Source organism: Triturus cristatus, chromosome 5_1 (genome assembly GCF_964204655.1).
Source record: "Triturus cristatus chromosome 5_1, aTriCri1.1, whole genome shotgun sequence".
In the NCBI taxonomy this organism is placed as follows: domain Eukaryota; kingdom Metazoa; phylum Chordata; class Amphibia; order Caudata; family Salamandridae; genus Triturus; species Triturus cristatus.
In genome coordinates, this window is record NC_140587.1 from 228,515,854 (window position 1) to 228,537,041 (window position 21,188).

Genomic DNA, 21,188 nt, shown 5'->3' on the forward strand with positions numbered 1-21,188 from the left:
TCCTCTGCTGTGCAGCCAGTATCCGCCTCCTCCTCGCTACTGCGTACAGAGCAGCCGTTGTGGAAAGGTTTCTGCTGCATTCTGGGGCTATTTTTATAGGTTTGGCCTGGTTAACACTTGCTTTTGGTTAGTGGTAAATTGCATGCACAAATGGGCCTATTTGCGCATACTCGCAATTTACGACTGCTCCGTACATGCGATTTTTTGAGTTGCAATTTGCGACTCGATATTTTGGGGACACAAAAAGCGGTCGCTTGTTTCGCAAGCCGGTATTCTGTTGCAGCACTATTTTGTCATTTGCGAATGCCTTTTGTATATTGTGTATGGCCATTTTTGCATGCGCACATCATTTTGCGACCGATTTTACGCATGCAAAGTGGTACATCTGCCCCCTAATTTCTTCATTTTAATAGCTAGGCAAGGAGAGAAGGAGTTACATTTACACAGGTTTGAGGTGATAAAGACAGACGGTTTCAAGTGGAAGAAAGTATGAGATCCAAGGGCAAAAGTTGCAAAGAAGGTACATGGACAACACAGTGGAAAAGTAGATCCAGAACTGCACCCAGAGTGGTTGCCGTGATGCGGGGTGCAGTATGGTAATGCTACCTGTGGATAACTGATTGTTGGAAGTAGGGAAAATGCCCACTTCTTTCTTGCCTTAGGAGAAAGAGCATCTCAGAACGAGCTCTTTCTTTGAGATAGTGGCGTTAGCTACTTGACCCATTGATGGTGGCGTGACTTCTTAAGAAGACTCTATGCACTGACACCTTTTTCATTTTCCATTGAAAATGCCTATGTAGGGAGTTCACCTAGGAGCTAGAATAGGGACAGATTAATGCTTTTTACACATCAACCTACAATGCATGGACATTTTGGACTCATGCTTTTTGATTCTCTGCATCCTACTTCTTGAATTAATAGTTATTTTCATGCAGTACCATCTAAATTGAATGCATAGATTTGGCTTCATGCTAATTCCTTTGTATTTCTATACCCTCGTGTTGAGGTGTCTCTATGTCCAGTTATTTTTGGCTTTGCAATAAATTAGCTAACACTAATTAGCTGTCCGTGGAATATTATCCAGGTAAAAAAAGTGTTGGCTAATTGATTGTGTAATAACAATTTTCTCCCATTCACACTTCCATGCTGCGAAAAAAGAACTATTGGTTTGTGCCTCTAGTACAGCTCTAGAACTAATGGCCCCAGCCCTTTCACCTGCATTCCTTTTTGAGAGTTGATTTGGAATAGAAACTGCAGGCCTCCTGTTCTCCCCGAGATCTCAGGGACATTAAAGTGCTTCCACGTAGGACCTACACCATCTACCTGTGACATCTGGAGAGCAGTGCACTGTCAAGTGCCCAAATCGGCTACTGAATCCCAACTGGTAGCGTGGTATGTAAGACTTGTGTCTAGAGACCAGATTGTCTAGTGCGGATCCCCAGAAATCTGGCCAGCATCTAAGGCATGTGCTTCCTGTACTGCAGGGTGTCAGAAGCTGTGTCGGAATTCCCACGGAGGCAGAATGTTGCTAGCTCCCAATGCCCACCTCCCGGAACGCACCGTAGAATACAATGGCTCCAGGCAGGGGGAAAGGGGAATGGGACAAGAAGAGACACTCGAGCTTTTCTGGACTCCTTTTTCTATTCTCTATATTGTTGTCTGGAGTACCTAATGCACAGAGGGAGAAATCACTTAACTCTTATTTACTCTAAATACCTGACTGCTTCGGTTCTCCCTTGTTGTTACCTTCCCTACCCAGGTTTGCTGGAGTTTGAGCTCCTCTTCGGATTCAGCTGACTACTTCTGGCATGTGTTTCTATCAACCTAATGCACAAGAGATAATATTCAGTCAGGTGTTTTCCTATTCTCTCCTCAGGTCTCTTAACTCCTTCGCCTCCCCTTCTTTTCTCTTACCTTGTGTAGTCTGACTGAATGATTTTCAAGGGGGTTCTACTGCTAGCGAGGACTGCACTGCTCTTGGTGAATGGTGGGATGACCACAGAGTCTTATGGGCAATAGTTCTGCTACTGGTGATGTAATCCACAGGCAATTCTTGGCTTTCAACGGGAAGCGCGCAAAAAGGTAAGTAAAGGAAAGTTAGGAAGGAGAGAATAGGGAAGAACGCAAGCGGGGAGATTCGAAGGGGAGGGGAATACGCCAGGCAGCGTGGTCTCTTCACCTTCAGCAAATGAGTACAAGAAGTTCTAGTCTTGAACAGTTGATCTTACTTGTTTCTGGAAGTCTGGACACAAATTCTTTAGCTCCCTAAAACTCGACGAATTCTCACCGGAGCTGGAAGTCTACTAAGTTCTTCTTGGAATATTACTGCTCCTATCACTCCTGGAAATTATTTATCACTTCTCTCACTGAAGGCTCTCAGGTGGACTGTGAGGGAATATTCCCATAATACTGGAACTCGGAATTTCACTCTTCAATCCCTCTTCCGCAGCTTACGGAAGAATTCGCCACTGCATGTGACGCACACTTGAATTTACTCAAGTTCTACGGAGTGCACCCAAAACACAACTTCTCTCACAAAGGACTAAATTGAAGTGCGCATGAGAACGCTCTTCGCTGACGCACGAAACCTCGTATCTCGCGAGATCCCATGCGTCAAACAGTACTTAGATAGTTCTGATGAGTCAAGCGGCCATCTTGAAATGGTGCGCTTAATCTCTAATAGGCATTTGTCCAAACGTTACAGCAGGAGGGTTTAACCGTCACTCGAGATCTTTTCTGATGCAAATTGAGGGTAGCGACGGTTTTTGCTTCCCTGACAGTACCCCCTCTCAAAGACCGATTTATCGGTCCTGGCTTTAGTGGGTAACGCAAATGAAATTGTTTGATTAGTCTTGGGGCATGCACATCTTCAGCAGGTACCCAGGTTCGTTCTTCTGGCCCTTAACCCTTCCAGTCAATTAAGTAGACTAACTTGCCTCTTACCCTCTTAGAGTCTAATACCCCCTTTACCTCATATTCCAGGTGTTCTTTGATCTGCAAAGGGGGTGGCGGTCTGTCTACTCTGAGATTAGGAGCTGTCTTTTTTAATAGGGACACATGAAACACTGGGTGAATCCGCAACTGCTTGGGTAGCTTGAGTTTGCAGGTAACTGGACCCAAAACTTGTTCGATAGGAAATGGGCCTAAAAATCGAGGCTGAAATTTTCGATTTCCCTTCAATCCAAGATGTCGGGAAAATAACCATACAGAATCTCCCTTCTGATAATGTGGGGCTTTTCTGCGATGTCGATCAGCTTGTTTCTTGTAACTTTCTTTTGCTTTCAACAGATTAGATTCCGCAGCCTTACGAGCAGAAGCCAAATCCATTAACAAGTTACTAACTGCAGGAACTTCAAAGTCTCCCTGATTACAAAAGGGGTTTGGATGTCTCCCAAAATTTAAAAAGAATGGTGAGTAACCTGAGAAAACGTTCTTGGCATTGTTGTGTGCAAATTCCGCCATCCACAAAAAATCTGACCATTCACCACCCCGATCCAGAAGAAACAGACGCAGATACTGTTCTAGCTCTTGGTTTACTCTTTCAGTCTGGCCATCTGTCTCTGGGTGGTAGCTGGTAGAATGTCGGACTTCTACACCCAACCCTCGCATAAACGCCCTCCAAAAGTGGGATACAAATTGAGGGCCTCGGTCTGAAATCAGGATCTTTGGAACCCCATGAATCTTTACAACATTTTCCCTGAAAAGCTTAGCCAACTCAGGGGCCGACGGAACTCCTTTTACTGGGATAAAGTGGCTCATCTTGGTGAAAGTGTCTACCACTACTAATACGGTATCATAACCCTTACTCTGAGGAAGATCTACAATCAGGTCTAACGTGACCGTATGCCAGGGATGTCTTGCTGTGGGTAACGGTTGCAGGAACCCCTGAGGAGCCTGTCTACTGGGTTTTCCTCTGGCACAGAGCCCACAAGACTCCACATATCTCTTGATCTGAGACCTCATGTCTGGCCACCAAAAATAACGCTGGATTAGATCAATTGTCTTTAGAGTTCCTTTATGGCCAGCTAAAGGTTGATCGTGACAGTCTCTTAAAACTTGTTCCTGAAGCTCTTCAGTGGGCAAATACAGAGCTCCCTGACGATAAGGCAAGGAATCCTTGATGACTCTTCCTTCCTCTTTACTTGCCCATTCGGCCATTTCCTCTGCGGACATCTGTCTGCTGATCTCTTCCTTATAGTTCGCAAAAGATAGTGTGCACACAATCTTAGTGTCTGGAATGATGGGTTGGGGAGTTACCACATGTTCTGTTTCTTCTGTCTGGATTCTGGACAAAGCATCCGCCTTCCCATTCCTACTCCCTGGGCGGTATGTGATCACAAAGTCAAAATCTGCGAAATAAAGGGACCAACGCAACTGACGTGGAGTTAGTGTTTTTGCAGACTTAAGAAATTGAAGGTTCTTGTGATCCGTGAACACTGTTATAGTGTGTCGAGCCCCGAGTAAATGGTGTCTCCACTCCGTGAACGCATCCTTCACCGCCAACAGATCTTTTTCTGCGATGGTGTAATTAATTTCAGCTGGATTTAATTTCCGGGAATGATACGCCACGGGGTGCAGTTGTCCAGTGGATTTGTGCCGCTGAGACAGGACTCCACCTATTGCTTGATCGGAGGCATCTGCTTCCACAAAAAAGGGTTCACTAGGATCTGCATGCAGCAAGATGGGTGCCGAGGTAAAGCTGGTCTTCAGATATTCGAAGGCTTGTTCTGCCTCTGTGGTCCAACTGAACTTCACTCCCTTCTTGAGTAGCTTGGTGATGGGGATGATCTTTTGCGAGAATCCCTGGATAAACCGACGATAGAAGTTAGCAAATCCTAAGAATCGCTGAATCTCTTTGACATCTTTTGGCGATGGCCAGTCCACCACCGCTTGAACCTTCTTAGCATCCATCAAGATTCCTCCTGGGGATAGAATGAATCCCAAGAACTCCACCGTCTGCACACTAAAAGCACACTTCTCGAGTTTGACATAGAGCTGATGCTGACGAAGCCTTTCTAGAACCGCCTTGACGTGCCCAGGATGTTCTTCGGTATTCTTGGAATATATCAAGATGTCATCAAGATATATTACTGCCACCTTATCCACCAGATCTCTCATAATGTCATTAATAAAGTGCTGAAAAGCGGCCGGGGCATTGCATAGGCCAAAGGGCATTACCTGATATTCAAATAGCCCGTATTTGGTCCTAAAAGCGGTTTTCCATTCATGCCCTTCCTTCATGCGAATTAAATGGTATGCCCCTCGAAGATCCAACTTAGTGAATATTTGAGCATCTTTAATCTGGTCGAGGAGAACGGAAATCAGTGGCAGCGGGTAACGGTTCTTGACAGTGACCCGATTGATAGCACGATAATCGATGCATGTCCTCAAGGAGCCTTCCTTCTTCGGAATGAAAAAGAGCGGAGAGGATACTGGAGACTGTGACGGTCTAATGAATCCCTTGGCTAAATAGCGATCTAGGTACTCCTTGAGATAGCCATTCTCTGCTTCTGTCAACGCATAGATTCGACTGCAGGGCAGCGCAGCTCCAGGTTCCAACTCAATGGTGCAGTCGTAAGAACGATGTGGCGGAAGTCGTTCCGCTTCCTTTTCACTGAAAACTTCTTGGAATTCTGCATATTCAGATGGAGGGCCCGATTCACAGAACTAACTTAAGACAAAATCCTAAACTTACTACCATTTTGGTATTCACAGAAGGCACTTACTCATTTTGGTATTCACAGAAGGCACTTACTCATTTCGGTATTCACAGAAGTTAGGAGTCCTAACTTTAGGACTCCTAAATGCCTTCTGTGAATACCGAAAGTCTTAAAATTAGGATTTTTCGCAGTTTGGTAGTAGTATAGTTAGGACTCCTAACTTTAGGACTCCTAAATGCCTTCTGTGAATACCGAAAGTCTTAAAATTAGGATTTTTCTCAATTTAGTAGTCCTAAATTTAGACTTAGGACTACTAAATTGAGAAAAATCCAAATTTTAAGACTTTCGGTATTTACAGAAGGCATTTAGGAGTCCTAAAGTTAGGAGTCCTAACTATACTACTACTAAACTGAGAAAAATCCTAATTTTAAGGCTTTCGGTAGTCACAGAAGGCATTTAGGAGTCCTAAAGTTAGGAGTCCTAAACTTAGGACTACTAAATTGAGAAAAATCCTAATTTTAAGAATTTCGGTATTCACAGAAGGCATTTAGGAGTCCTAAAGTTAGGAGTCCTAACTATACTACTACTAAACTGCGAAAAATCCTAATTTTAAGACTTTCGGTATTCACAGAAGGCATTTAGGAGTCCTAAAGTTAGGACTCCTAACTTCTGTGAATACCGAAATGAGTAAGTGCCTTCTGTGAATACCGAAATGAGTAAGTGCCTTCTGTGAATACCAAAATGAGTAAGTGCCTTCTGTGAATACCAAAATGGTAGTAAGTTTAGGATTTTGTCTTAAGTTAGTTCTGTGAATCGGGCCCGGAATGTCTAAGGTGTCTATGACCCCAATGGATTCTCCACCAAAGGATAACAAGGTGGCCAAAGATGGTTCTGGAATCTTGGATGGGGAGTCGAAACAATGTTCAGAGCAGAAGATTGAATCCATATTGACTGTCCGATTTTCCCAATCTATCGTTGGATTATGTAATGTGAGCCAAGGAAGACCCAAAATTATCTGGAACTGAGGGGCGTCAATCAAATTAAATTGAAGGATCTCATGATGACCATTCACCTGGATCAGTTCCACCAACTCAGTGTGATGCGTGATTGGGCCTGAAGATAGATCAGTCCCGTCTACAGCACGAACTGACTCCTTTTGTTCCTTGCGCACAGCCAAAATTCCCATCCTTTTCGCATATTTGATGTCACAAAAATTGCCGGTAGCCCCTGAATCAATCATAATAGCCACACCACCAAATTCTTGATCTCGAAACTTCAAAGTCATTTGCAGAATTAAATGTGGCGTCAGGGTCTGAAGGGTATTCATGACTTGATGAACTACTGGAGTCTGATCTTCCATTTGCGCCACCTGAGCGACTCCGCCTACAGATGGTTTTGAGAGTTTCCCTGATTCACTGTCTTCGGTCTTTTCGGACACTCTTTCACAAAGTGTCCAGGACTCCCGCAATACATGCATAATTTCTTTTGTCTTCTTAGTTCCTTTTCTTCCTTGCTTAAAGGCCCGCGAACAGATCCTATTTGCATGGGTTCACTTTCTGCAGCTCCTCCCGAACCCTTACTCGTATCCGACTTTGCTCTGTCAAACCGGGGAAGGTTCCAGCGGAACTCTCTTGTTTTCCTTTCTCCTCGTCTTTCTGAACTTCGAAAGTCAATTTCCAGAACTAGATCTACTAACTCAGAGAACTCTGTGGGTCTATTAGGAATCTGTGCCAGAGTATCCTTAATCTCATCTCTTAAACCCCGATAGAATAGGGCTGATCTTTTCTCCTCGGGCCAATTGGTTTCCACCAATAATTTATTAAATTGAGTTAGGTAAGTAAGAAGATCTCTGTTCCCTTGGCGCAATTCTAACAACTCATTATCAGTGGCCTGTGAAATTCTGCGCCTATCAAAAATCCTAAGGAATTCTGTCTTGAAACGTTCAAAATCATATAGGAAGGGGTCATCCCTGGAAACTAAAGGCATGGCCCAATTCGCTGCATCACCCCCCAAATAGGATAAAATGAAGGCTACCCGTGACTGAGCATCAGGGAAAAGGGTGAAGCGACACATGAAGTGTAAAGAACATTGGGTTAGAAAAAGTTGAGCCTTTTGAGGGTCTCCATGAAATCTTTCGGGAGGGGCCAATGGAATCAAAGGGGAAACCGAATGAATTACTTGAGCTACAGTGTGTGGGTCTTGAGCTGGTTGGGCACTACCAGAAAAGGTCGAGGCTGGAAGTGTTCCAGTGGAGATCTCACTAACTCTCTGGGACAATTGTGTGGTTTCCTGTCGGGAAATTATCAGTTCCTGTCTTAAATTCTTATTTTCTTCATTTAGGGCTCCTAAATCCCGCTGAATCCCTTCTAACATTTCCCCTAATGCCTTCAAACTAAAACCTTCAGCCATTCTGCCCAAGTGGGGAAATTAACGGCACTTCAATCTGTCAGAAGCTGTGTCGGAATTCCCACGGAGGCAGAACGTTGCTAGCTCCCAATGCCCACCTCCCGGAACGCACCGTAGAATACAATGGCTCCAGGCAGGGGGAAAGGGGAATGGGACAAGAAGAGACACTCGAGCTTTTCTGGACTCCTTTTTCTATTCTTGATATTGGTGTCTGGAGTACCTAATGCACAGAGGGAGAAATCACTTAACTCTTATTTACTCTAAATACCTGACTGCTTTGGTTCTCCCTTGTTGTTACCTTCCCTACCCAGGTTTGCTGGAGTTTGAGCTCCTCTTCGGATTCAGCTGACTACTTCTGGCATGTGTTTCTATCAACCTAATGCACAAGAGATAATATTCAGTCAGGTGTTTTCCTATTCTCTCCTCAGGTCTCTTAACTCCTTCGCCTCCCCTTCTTTTCTCTTACCTTGTGTAGTCTGACTGAATGATTTTCAAGGGGGTTCTACTGCTAGCGAGGACTGCACTGCTCTTGGTGAATGGTGGGATGACCACAGAGTCTTATGGGCAATAGTTCTACTACTGGTGATGTAATCCACAGGCAATTCTTGGCTTTCAACGGGAAGAGCGCAAAAAGGTAAGTAAAGGAAAGTTAGGAAGGAGAGAATAGGGAAGAACGCAAGCGGGGAGATTCGAAGGGGAGGGGAATACGCCAGGCAGCGTGGTCTCTTCACCTTCAGCAAATGAGTACAAGAAGTTCTAGTCTTGAACAGTTGATCTTACTTGTTTCTGGAAGTCTGGACACAAATTCTTTAGCTCCCTAAAACTCGACGAATTCTCACCGGAGCTGGAAGTCTACTAAGTTCTTCTTGGAATATTACTGCTCCTATCACTCCTGGAAATTATTTATCACTTCTCTCACTGAAGGCTCTCAGGTGGACTGTGAGGGAATATTCCCATAATACTGGAACTCGGAATTTCACTCTTCAATCCCTCTTCCGCAGCTTACGGAAGAATTCGCCACTGCATGTGACGCACACTTGAATTTACTCAAGTTCTACGGAGTGCACCCAAAACACAACTTCTCTCACAAAGGACTAAATTGAAGTGCGCATGAGAACGCTCTTCGCTGACGCACGAAACCTCGTATCTCGCGAGATCCCATGCGTCAAACAGTACTTAGATAGTTCTGATGAGTCAAGCGGCCATCTTGAAATGGTGCGCTTAATCTCTAATAGGCATTTGTCCAAACGTTACAGCAGGAGGGTTTAACCGTCACTCGAGATCTTTTCTGATGCAAATTGAGGGTAGCGACGGTTTTTGCTTCCCTGACAGTACCCCCTCTCAAAGACCGATTTATCGGTCCTGGCTTTAGTGGGTAACGCAAATGAAATTGTTTGATTAGTCTTGGGGCATGCACATCTTCAGCAGGTACCCAGGTTCGTTCTTCTGGCCCTTAACCCTTCCAGTCAATTAAGTAGACTAACTTGCCTCTTACCCTCTTAGAGTCTAATACCCCCTTTACCTCATATTCCAGGTGTTCTTTGATCTGCAAAGGGGGTGGCGGTCTGTCTACTCTGAGATTAGGAGCTGTCTTTTTTAATAGGGACACATGAAACACTGGGTGAATCCGCAACTGCTTGGGTAGCTTGAGTTTGCAGGTAACTGGACCCAAAACTTGTTCGATAGGAAATGGGCCTAAAAATCGAGGCTGAAATTTTCAATTTCCCTTCAATCCAAGATGTCGGGAAAATAACCATACAGAATCTCCCTTCTGATAATGTGGGGCTTTTCTGCGATGTCGATCAGCTTGTTTCTTGTAACTTTCTTTTGCTTTCAACAGATTAGATTCCGCAGCCTTACGAGCAGAAGCCAAATCCATTAACAAGTTACTAACTGCAGGAACTTCAAAGTCTCCCTGATTACAAAAGGGGTTTGGATGTCTCCCAAAATTTAAAAAGAATGGTGAGTAACCTGTGGAAACGTTCTTGGCATTGTTGTGTGCAAATTCCGCCATCCACAAAAAATCTGACCATTCACCACCCCGATCCAGAAGAAACAGACGCAGATACTGTTCTAGCTCTTGGTTTACTCTTTCAGTCTGGCCATCTGTCTCTGGGTGGTAGCTGGTAGAATGTCGGACTTCTACACCCAACCCTCGCATAAACGCCCTCCAAAAGTGGGATACAAATTGAGGGCCTCGGTCTGAAATCAGGATCTTTGGAACCCCATGAATCTTTACAACATTTTCCCTGAAAAGCTTAGCCAACTCAGGGGCCGACGGAACTCCTTTTACTGGGATAAAGTGGCTCATCTTGGTGAAAGTGTCTACCACTACTAATACGGTATCATAACCCTTACTCTGAGGAAGATCTACAATCAGGTCTAACGTGACCGTATGCCAGGGATGTCTTGCTGTGGGTAACGGTTGCAGGAACCCCTGAGGAGCCTGTCTACTGGGTTTTCCTCTGGCACAGAGCCCACAAGACTCCACATATCTCTTGATCTGAGACCTCATGTCTGGCCACCAAAAATAACGCTGGATTAGATCAATTGTCTTTAGAGTTCCTTTATGGCCAGCTAAAGGTTGATCGTGACAGTCTCTTAAAACTTGTTCCTGAAGCTCTTCAGTGGGCAAATACAGAGCTCCCTGACGATAAGGCAAGGAATCCTTGATGACTCTTCCTTCCTCTTTACTTGCCCATTCGGCCATTTCCTCTGCGGACATCTGTCTGCTGATCTCTTCCTTATAGTTCGCAAAAGATAGTGTGCACACAATCTTAGTGTCTGGAATGATGGGTTGGGGAGTTACCACATGTTCTGTTTCTTCTGTCTGGATTCTGGACAAAGCATCCGCCTTCCCATTCCTACTCCCTGGGCGGTATGTGATCACAAAGTCAAAATCTGCGAAATAAAGGGACCAACGCAACTGACGTGGAGTTAGTGTTTTTGCAGACTTAAGAAATTGAAGGTTCTTGTGATCCGTGAACACTGTTATAGTGTGTCGAGCCCCGAGTAAATGGTGTCTCCACTCCGTGAACGCATCCTTCACCGCCAACAGATCTTTTTCTGCGATGGTGTAATTAATTTCAGCTGGATTTAATTTCCGGGAATGATACGCCACGGGGTGCAGTTGTCCAGTGGATTTGTGCCGCTGAGACAGGACTCCACCTATTGCTTGATCGGAGGCATCTGCTTCCACAAAAAAGGGTTCACTAGGATCTGCATGCAGCAAGATGGGTGCCGAGGTAAAGCTGGTCTTCAGATATTCGAAGGCTTGTTCTGCCTCTGTGGTCCAACTGAACTTCACTCCCTTCTTGAGTAGCTTGGTGATGGGGATGATCTTTTGCGAGAATCCCTGGATAAACCGACGATAGAAGTTAGCAAATCCTAAGAATCGCTGAATCTCTTTGACATCTTTTGGCGATGGCCAGTCCACCACCGCTTGAACCTTCTTAGCATCCATCAAGATTCCTCCTGGGGATAGAATGAATCCCAAGAACTCCACCGTCTGCACACTAAAAGCACACTTCTCGAGTTTGACATAGAGCTGATGCTGACGAAGCCTTTCTAGAACCGCCTTGACGTGCCCAGGATGTTCTTCGGTATTCTTGGAATATATCAAGATGTCATCAAGATATATTACTGCCACCTTATCCACCAGATCTCTCATAATGTCATTAATAAAGTGCTGAAAAGCGGCCGGGGCATTGCATAGGCCAAAGGGCATTACCTGATATTCAAATAGCCCGTATTTGGTCCTAAAAGCGGTTTTCCATTCATGCCCTTCCTTCATGCGAATTAAATGGTATGCCCCTCGAAGATCCAACTTAGTGAATATTTGAGCATCTTTAATCTGGTCGAGGAGAACGGAAATCAGTGGCAGCGGGTAACGGTTCTTGACAGTGACCCGATTGATAGCACGATAATCGATGCATGTCCTCAAGGAGCCTTCCTTCTTCGGAATGAAAAAGAGCGGAGAGGATACTGGAGACTGTGACGGTCTAATGAATCCCTTGGCTAAATAGCGATCTAGGTACTCCTTGAGATAGCCATTCTCTGCTTCTGTCAACGCATAGATTCGACTGCAGGGCAGCGCAGCTCCAGGTTCCAACTCAATGGTGCAGTCGTAAGAACGATGTGGCGGAAGTCGTTCCGCTTCCTTTTCACTGAAAACTTCTTGGAATTCTGCATATTCAGATGGAGGGCCCGATTCACAGAACTAACTTAAGACAAAATCCTAAACTTACTACCATTTTGGTATTCACAGAAGGCACTTACTCATTTTGGTATTCACAGAAGGCACTTACTCATTTCGGTATTCACAGAAGTTAGGAGTCCTAACTTTAGGACTCCTAAATGCCTTCTGTGAATACCGAAAGTCTTAAAATTAGGATTTTTCGCAGTTTGGTAGTAGTATAGTTAGGACTCCTAACTTTAGGACTCCTAAATGCCTTCTGTGAATACCGAAAGTCTTAAAATTAGGATTTTTCTCAATTTAGTAGTCCTAAATTTAGACTTAGGACTACTAAATTGAGAAAAATCCAAATTTTAAGACTTTCGGTATTTACAGAAGGCATTTAGGAGTCCTAAAGTTAGGAGTCCTAACTATATTACTACTAAACTGAGAAAAATCCTAATTTTAAGGCTTTCGGTAGTCACAGAAGGCATTTAGGAGTCCTAAAGTTAGGAGTCCTAAACTTAGGACTACTAAATTGAGAAAAATCCTAATTTTAAGAATTTCGGTATTCACAGAAGGCATTTAGGAGTCCTAAAGTTAGGAGTCCTAACTATACTACTACTAAACTGCGAAAAATCCTAATTTTAAGACTTTCGGTATTCACAGAAGGCATTTAGGAGTCCTAAAGTTAGGACTCCTAACTTCTGTGAATACCGAAATGAGTAAGTGCCTTCTGTGAATACCGAAATGAGTAAGTGCCTTCTGTGAATACCAAAATGAGTAAGTGCCTTCTGTGAATACCAAAATGGTAGTAAGTTTAGGATTTTGTCTTAAGTTAGTTCTGTGAATCGGGCCCGGAATGTCTAAGGTGTCTATGACCCCAATGGATTCTCCACCAAAGGATAACAAGGTGGCCAAAGATGGTTCTGGAATCTTGGATGGGGAGTCGAAACAATGTTCAGAGCAGAAGATTGAATCCATATTGACTGTCCGATTTTCCCAATCTATCGTTGGATTATGTAATGTGAGCCAAGGAAGACCCAAAATTATCTGGAACTGAGGGGCGTCAATCAAATTAAATTGAAGGATCTCATGATGACCATTCACCTGGATCAGTTCCACCAACTCAGTGTGATGCGTGATTGGGCCTGAAGATAGATCAGTCCCGTCTACAGCACGAACTGACTCCTTTTGTTCCTTGCGCACAGCCAAAATTCCCATCCTTTTCGCATATTTGATGTCACAAAAATTGCCGGTAGCCCCTGAATCAATCATAATAGCCACACCACCAAATTCTTGATCTCGAAACTTCAAAGTCATTTGCAGAATTAAATGTGGCGTCAGGGTCTGAAGGGTATTCATGACTTGATGAACTACTGGAGTCTGATCTTCCATTTGCGCCACCTGAGCGACTCCGCCTACAGATGGTTTTGAGAGTTTCCCTGATTCACTGTCTTCGGTCTTTTCGGACACTCTTTCACAAAGTGTCCAGGACTCCCGCAATACATGCATAATTTCTTTTGTCTTCTTAGTTCCTTTTCTTCCTTGCTTAAAGGCCCGCGAACAGATCCTATTTGCATGGGTTCACTTTCTGCAGCTCCTCCCGAACCCTTACTCGTATCCGACTTTGCTCTGTCAAACCGGGGAAGGTTCCAGCGGAACTCTCTTGTTTTCCTTTCTCCTCGTCTTTCTGAACTTCGAAAGTCAATTTCCAGAACTAGATCTACTAACTCAGAGAACTCTGTGGGTCTATTAGGAATCTGTGCCAGAGTATCCTTAATCTCATCTCTTACACCCCGATAGAATAGGGCTGATCTTTTCTCCTCGGGCCAATTGGTTTCCACCAATAATTTATTAAATTGAGTTAGGTAAGTAAGAAGATCTCTGTTCCCTTGGCGCAATTCTAACAACTCATTATCAGTGGCCTGTGAAATTCTGCGCCTATCAAAAATCCTAAGGAATTCTGTCTTGAAACGTTCAAAATCATATAGGAAGGGGTCATCCCTGGAAACTAAAGGCATGGCCCAATTCGCTGCATCACCCCCCAAATAGGATAAAATGAAGGCTACCCGTGACTGAGCATCAGGGAAAAGGGTGAAGCGACACATGAAGTGTAAAGAACATTGGGTTAGAAAAAGTTGAGCCTTTTGAGGGTCTCCATGAAATCTTTCGGGAGGGGCCAATGGAATCAAAGGGGAAACCGAATGAATTACTTGAGCTACAGTGTGTGGGTCTTGAGCTGGTTGGGCACTACCAGAAAAGGTCGAGGCTGGAAGTGTTCCAGTGGAGATCTCACTAACTCTCTGGGACAATTGTGTGGTTTCCTGTCGGGAAATTATCAGTTCCTGTCTTAAATTCTTATTTTCTTCATTTAGGGCTCCTAAATCCCGCTGAATCCCTTCTAACATTTCCCCTAATGCCTTCAAACTAAAACCTTCAGCCATTCTGCCCAAGTGGGGAAATTAACGGCACTTCAATCTGTCAGAAGCTGTGTCGGAATTCCCACGGAGGCAGAACGTTGCTAGCTCCCAATGCCCACCTCCCGGAACGCACCGTAGAATACAATGGCTCCAGGCAGGGGGAAAGGGGAATGGGACAAGAAGAGACACTCGAGCTTTTCTGGACTCCTTTTTCTATTCTTGATATTGGTGTCTGGAGTACCTAATGCACAGAGGGAGAAATCACTTAACTCTTATTTACTCTAAATACCTGACTGCTTTGGTTCTCCCTTGTTGTTACCTTCCCTACCCAGGTTTGCTGGAGTTTGAGCTCCTCTTCGGATTCAGCTGACTACTTCTGGCATGTGTTTCTATCAACCTAATGCACAAGAGATAATATTCAGTCAGGTGTTTTCCTATTCTCTCCTCAGGTCTCTTAACTCCTTCGCCTCCCCTTCTTTTCTCTTACCTTGTGTAGTCTGACTGAATGATTTTCAAGGGGGTTCTACTGCTAGCGAGGACTGCACTGCTCTTGGTGAATGGTGGGATGACCACAGAGTCTTATGGGCAATAGTTCTGCTACTGGTGATGTAATCCACAGGCAATTCTTGGCTTTCAACGGGAAGCGCGCAAAAAGGTAAGTAAAGGAAAGTTAGGAAGGAGAGAATAGGGAAGAACGCAAGCGGGGAGATTCGAAGGGGAGGGGAATACGCCAGGCAGCGTGGTCTCTTCACCTTCAGCAAATGAGTACAAGAAGTTCTAGTCTTGAACAGTTGATCTTACTTGTTTCTGGAAGTCTGGACACAAATTCTTTAGCTCCCTAAAACTCGACGAATTCTCACCGGAGCTGGAAGTCTACTAAGTTCTTCTTGGAATATTACTGCTCCTATCACTCCTGGAAATTATTTATCACTTCTCTCACTGAAGGCTCTCAGGTGGACTGTGAGGGAATATTCCCATAATACTGGAACTCGGAATTTCACTCTTCAATCCCTCTTCCGCAGCTTACGGAAGAATTCGCCACTGCATGTGACGCACACTTGAATTTACTCAAGTTCTACGGAGTGCACCCAAAACACAACTTCTCTCACAAAGGACTAAATTGAAGTGCGCATGAGAACGCTCTTCGCTGACGCACGAAACCTCGTATCTCGCGAGATCCCATGCGTCAAACAGTACTTAGATAGTTCTGATGAGTCAAGCGGCCATCTTGAAATGGTGCGCTTAATCTCTAATAGGCATTTGTCCAAACGTTACAGCAGGAGGGTTTAATCGTCACTCGAGATCTTTTCTGATGCAAATTGAGGGTAGCAACGGTTTTTGCTTCCCTGACACAGGGACTCTGACACGCATGAGCGTCTAGTTTGTAGTGAGTGGATTCACAGGTTGTGGGACGCCGCGTGGCTTGTTTCGTTGATAGTGCCACATTTTTCTAATGCGACACGCTGCATGCTCATTGCATCTCAATGTACACTGGTCATTGTGCCTCATTTCTAGTGTAGTGCAGGATTTGTAACTCTTCTTGTTTGAAATCTGAAATATGTGGTGGAACTCATAACAACGCGCAACAGACACTGTGCCTGGATTGCCTGGGCATGACCCAGATCATCGTGTACCAGAAGGGAGCGGCTCTTCCTTTGAGAGGCTCCCCTGTGTTACTTCCTATTCACTGGTTGTACCCTTTTGGCCCTCATCACGTCAGATCAACAGCCCTATCCACACTTGGCCCCTCCCAAAGACATCTTGGCACCAGGTAGTAGCGAGAGAGATTGACTGGGCTTCTAAGACAGTACGGAAGCTGGTCAAGAGACTGAGTGACTCCTTTGTGTTTTGAGGCCTGTGGGTGAACTTCCTGAGTGGCTTCTAGACTCCCCTTGTTTATGTCTACCTCCTAATTAAAACTTGCTACATATCCCAACCTGCTTCCCTAGGACCAAGACTTGGAGTGACTACAGCCGCGTGCTGTCTCGTATCCAGGAGGAGGGGCTGGTTATCTTCCATCCATGGTTATAGGACAATTGGGGTGAACCAGAGGGCAGAGGAAGGCTGGGGCCACAAAGTATGCAGTGTGTTATCCACTGATCTACTGGGTACCAGTGGCACCGCATTAGGGTGTCGAGTGCGTATGTGTGCAAGAGCGTTCCTTACAGACTGGCTGATACCTGTTGCACCGTTTAGTGGTGCAGAGTAAGAGGGAGTGATAGTCTGTGGACCACCTGCAATTCAAAACACTGGCCGGTGGTGCACTGTATACATTGATTCATGCCAAAAGCATAATACATTTGACATTGGGTTTACCCACTTGGCTCCAGCTCGCGCTGTTGCTGCTATAAAGTGTTCTATTTCCGTACATATTTTTGATATCGCGCACTGGATAAGGGTGCTCTCTCTCTACTGTGAGGGGGGTTAGATTAGGAATTGTACACAGTGTGAATACTGTTGATATGACAATACGAGTGGGCCTAGTACTGCTAGTAACATTGTATGTTTTATGCCCAAAAGAGTTTGTCAAAATGATTGAATGTGTGTTGTATATAAATGTTATTTACATACGTCTTGTGTGTAGTCTCTTTTGCAATGCTCAGTGTATACATCATGAGTGACTGCTGTCCCTTTGCTTTAAACATTGCCTCTGAGGAACACCTGAATGCTCAGTGCCAAGCTACCCAAGGGTGAGCAGAGGTCATACAGTGAGTGTAATCACCTGCCCTTGATGGGAGCGGTCGGTTCTGCCTGGCTGGGGGCAACTCTTCAGCCAACCAGAAAGTGCTGGTTCCAAAAGGGCCCTCATCATCAGAAGAACATAACAACCGATGCCACCATTTAGCTGCTATTTTCAACTCCTTTGCTCGCACAAATACAGAGGAAGAAGACAGAAAACCAAAATAAATAGCTTGAATCCCCCAATTCCTTGACTCGCATCCATGACCAACCACGAGGAATGGTGGGTGAGGTCTTTTTATTGTGAATCTTGGTATTGGTCTCAGCAGGTGGGACCGCCTGACATGTAATGAATCAAAGTGAGGGAGGGAAGCTATGTTAATGGAAAAACCTCCCCTGTTTCCTCGTGGCACCTGCTCAAATATTCCTTAATGTTTATACACTCTACATACAAAGCATATAAGCACTGGCATATAAACATACAAGAACTCCTTCCAGGCTTTCTGGCCAAACACGGCTATCATACTTTTTTTTCTCATGACCTCACCCTTCATGTGACAGATGGAATTACAAATGTCATAAATAATCGTATAGACAAGATTGTAAATCACCTAACCCATGTCTCTTTGAAAGAGATGGTTATGAATATAGTATCACTTGTTGGTTTGAGAATGTGTTGTTATGTAATTAGGTTGTGCTTTTAGATGTTGTCAGATATTGGTCTGAATATTGTTAGATCATAAGCATTGCATGTGATGTGTAAGATACGGTTTGCATGACTGTTGAGTGATTTCTGAATTGCAATACTAAATATAACTTGTTATTTTCAGGGTTTTTTAACAAATGTTATAGGGCTATACCCAGAACTAGCCATAAATTACACTTTAACCTTGGGTTTTCAGTGAATTTCTGTTTGTTAATAACATTACTGGACCAAGATTCTATGATATCATAGTCCTTCGCATTGGGGGTTGGCAACAGGTACTGGCCTTTCTCCAAAGGCCTTGCACAGCAGGTGTTGGCCTCAGGACCTGGCCCTTCACCTTACTTGGGGCCATATTATCAAGGAACGGCGATAACATTATCGACGCTTTAGCGGCAGGAAACTGCCGCTAAAGCGGCGATAATGGGCTTGATAATATATATGCCCTTGTGAATTCCCATAGAATCCCAGGTTCACACAAGAACCTGGGCTTCTATGGGAATTCACAAGGGCATATTATCAAGCCCATTATCGCCGCTTTAGCAGCAGTTTCCTGCTGCTAAAGCGGCGATAATGTTATCGCCGTTCCTTGATAATATGGCCCTTGTTTTTTTTTTGGTTTGTAGACTCCAGTTTGTGTTCACAAACCTTGTGGGAGCTCCAACTAGGGCCCACAAGTCTGTATAGGTTTACAAACTCAAAATAATGTTCTAATATGAGTTCATGATACCTTGTTGCGGGTTTGCATACCCAAAGCTTGGTTTATCAACCTTGGAGCTGCACTGGGGTCCACAAACCATGTTGTGGGATCCATGAACCTCGTAATAAAAATGGGGGGCCTCATTTACAAGAAAGGGCTGCAGTGGGGCACCGCAAGCACATTGGCTGCGCCACGCTGCAGCACTTTCAAAGCCCAGGGATGCATCATATCTACAAGTATATGTATCCCTTTTCTCTCCCCTGCGTTGGGGCACACTTTGCTACCATGCGCCAACACTGACACCCTTGCACCATGGTGAAAGGATTCCTATATCACGGGGATTATTGTTTATGTGCAGGACGGTGTCCCTTTCTATATATAAACAATCTGAAATTGCGTTTTTCAACTCCTATGTGTGCTGCATTAGCACATATAGAACTTGCAAAACGTCATTTTTTTAATGATTGTCCATATACAGGAAGGGATACCTTCCTGCGCATAAACAATCACCAGGGGTGATTTCCTCGTTCTATGTGTGCTGCAGAATACACCACGCATGGAGAGAGGAAGAAACAAGGGGAAATTAATACATTTCTCCTCGTTGCACCTCCCTAAGCTTCTCTTGGGGAGGCGTACCATTCAAATGCATTTCCAGGTTAACGATTTTTCGTAAATCTGGAAATGTGTCGGGTTCCATGGGTGTTGTGTGGAAACACCCACAGCAACACCCATGGAACGCCCCTTTCACGCAGAGTGCTGGGTGTAAAGGGGCCGTATTTATAGAAAAAGCCACGTACATTCCTTGTAAATATGGGGCAGGAAAATGTGCCGCTGGTGCGTCACAAAAAGTGATGCACTGGCAGTGGAAAGGGGTTTGTTAATAAGCCCCGTAGTTTTTCAAACATGTTTACTTAAATAGGGGTCATGTATGGAGCTCCAAAGGTGTGAGGGGTTGTCCAGTCTGCTCCCAAACAGCTCCATTATATTTATTTTTCAGAACTTGAGAATGAGTCCCGAAATCCTGTAATGGCTGCCGCTACATTTTTCTCCAATATATGGCTAGCCCATCAAAGGGCTTGACTTTAAGTTTGCAACTTTTTTCTTATTAAATAATTTTATTTCAAGTTGCTGTGGTCATTTCAGAGTTCTTTTTTTCTTTACTTTATTAAGTGAAGTCTTGGTTGATTTGCTAAAAATGACACGGCATGCATTTTTTTAACGTGAAGCCTTGCTTCTCAGACTAAGCAAGGAACGGTGAGGGAAAGTTACTCTCAGTAAAGTAGAATTCTTCTGAGAAACCTGTACGGCATTTTGGGGCATATCAGCAAAGACCTGTGCTAATTATCGCAAATCGCGCTTTGTGCGATTTGCATTATAGCCGCCTATCGCTGGAGTACATCGCCGTTTCAGCGACGTATTATCAGCGCTTTGCACAATGGCGATGTACATCCCAGCGATAGACGGCGATATCCGTCATCTGCGCAGGAAAAGCTGCGATAATGGCAGTGCGCTACGGTAATCCTAGCTGATAGGGAAGTGTGGATTTAACATGTCAATCCACCTCCCATTGTTAGCATAGCTAAGTCAGGTCTGGAGCAGGTGTTAATTTCCGGCAATTATCGTGGGCAGCGCAGCTTTTGTTGTCGCTCGACCCGCGTTGTTAATAGGGCTATGTTGTGGTGGCGAGGGATTTCATTCAGGATTAGGTGAGGTACACCCACTTTGCATGTCATTAGCCATGATTAGCGCTAAAATGCAAAGCGGGAAGGACACAGGCGCTATTGCCAGTAAGCTGTCGCTAACTGATGTTAGCGACAGCTTGTTAATTGGGCGATAATAATATTGCCGCTTTAGTGGTGGAAAGTGCCGCTAAAGCGGCGATATTTCCCTTGCTAATATGCCCCTTTGAGATTTCAGTTATACCTCAAATGTACACTATGGGGCCTATTCACAAACTCTTTTTGATACATGAAGTAGTCCTCTAGTAGCTCTTTTGTACAGACTCTTGCATGCCATTTTGGATTGCCTTTACACATCTAAAAGCAGATTAAAATTGAGCTATTCTGGCAACATTTATGTACTGTTAGTACAAATAAAAAGATTTACACCTTCTTTGCACTTTTACAAATAGGGAGTTGGACGTTTCAAGGCTGTTCCACAAAAGCAGGCAAGGGTATGTAAAAGAATTTTACTGTAGTAGTAATTCTTATATTCATAAATGCTTTTGAGAACTGGCCCCCTCTGTTCTCTGTTTGACCGGGAGATTTCCTACATTCCCAATTATTTTGAGTATCTGTCTGAGCAACAGACATGTTTTCCTTTGATAATATCAGAGCGCCTTGCATTACACAAAGTGATGCCTACCTAAATTAGATTGCAGTGGAACTCATAAATGTTATGCAGTGTGTGTGGGGGAGGAGGGGGGGCTAGTTTTGACATAATG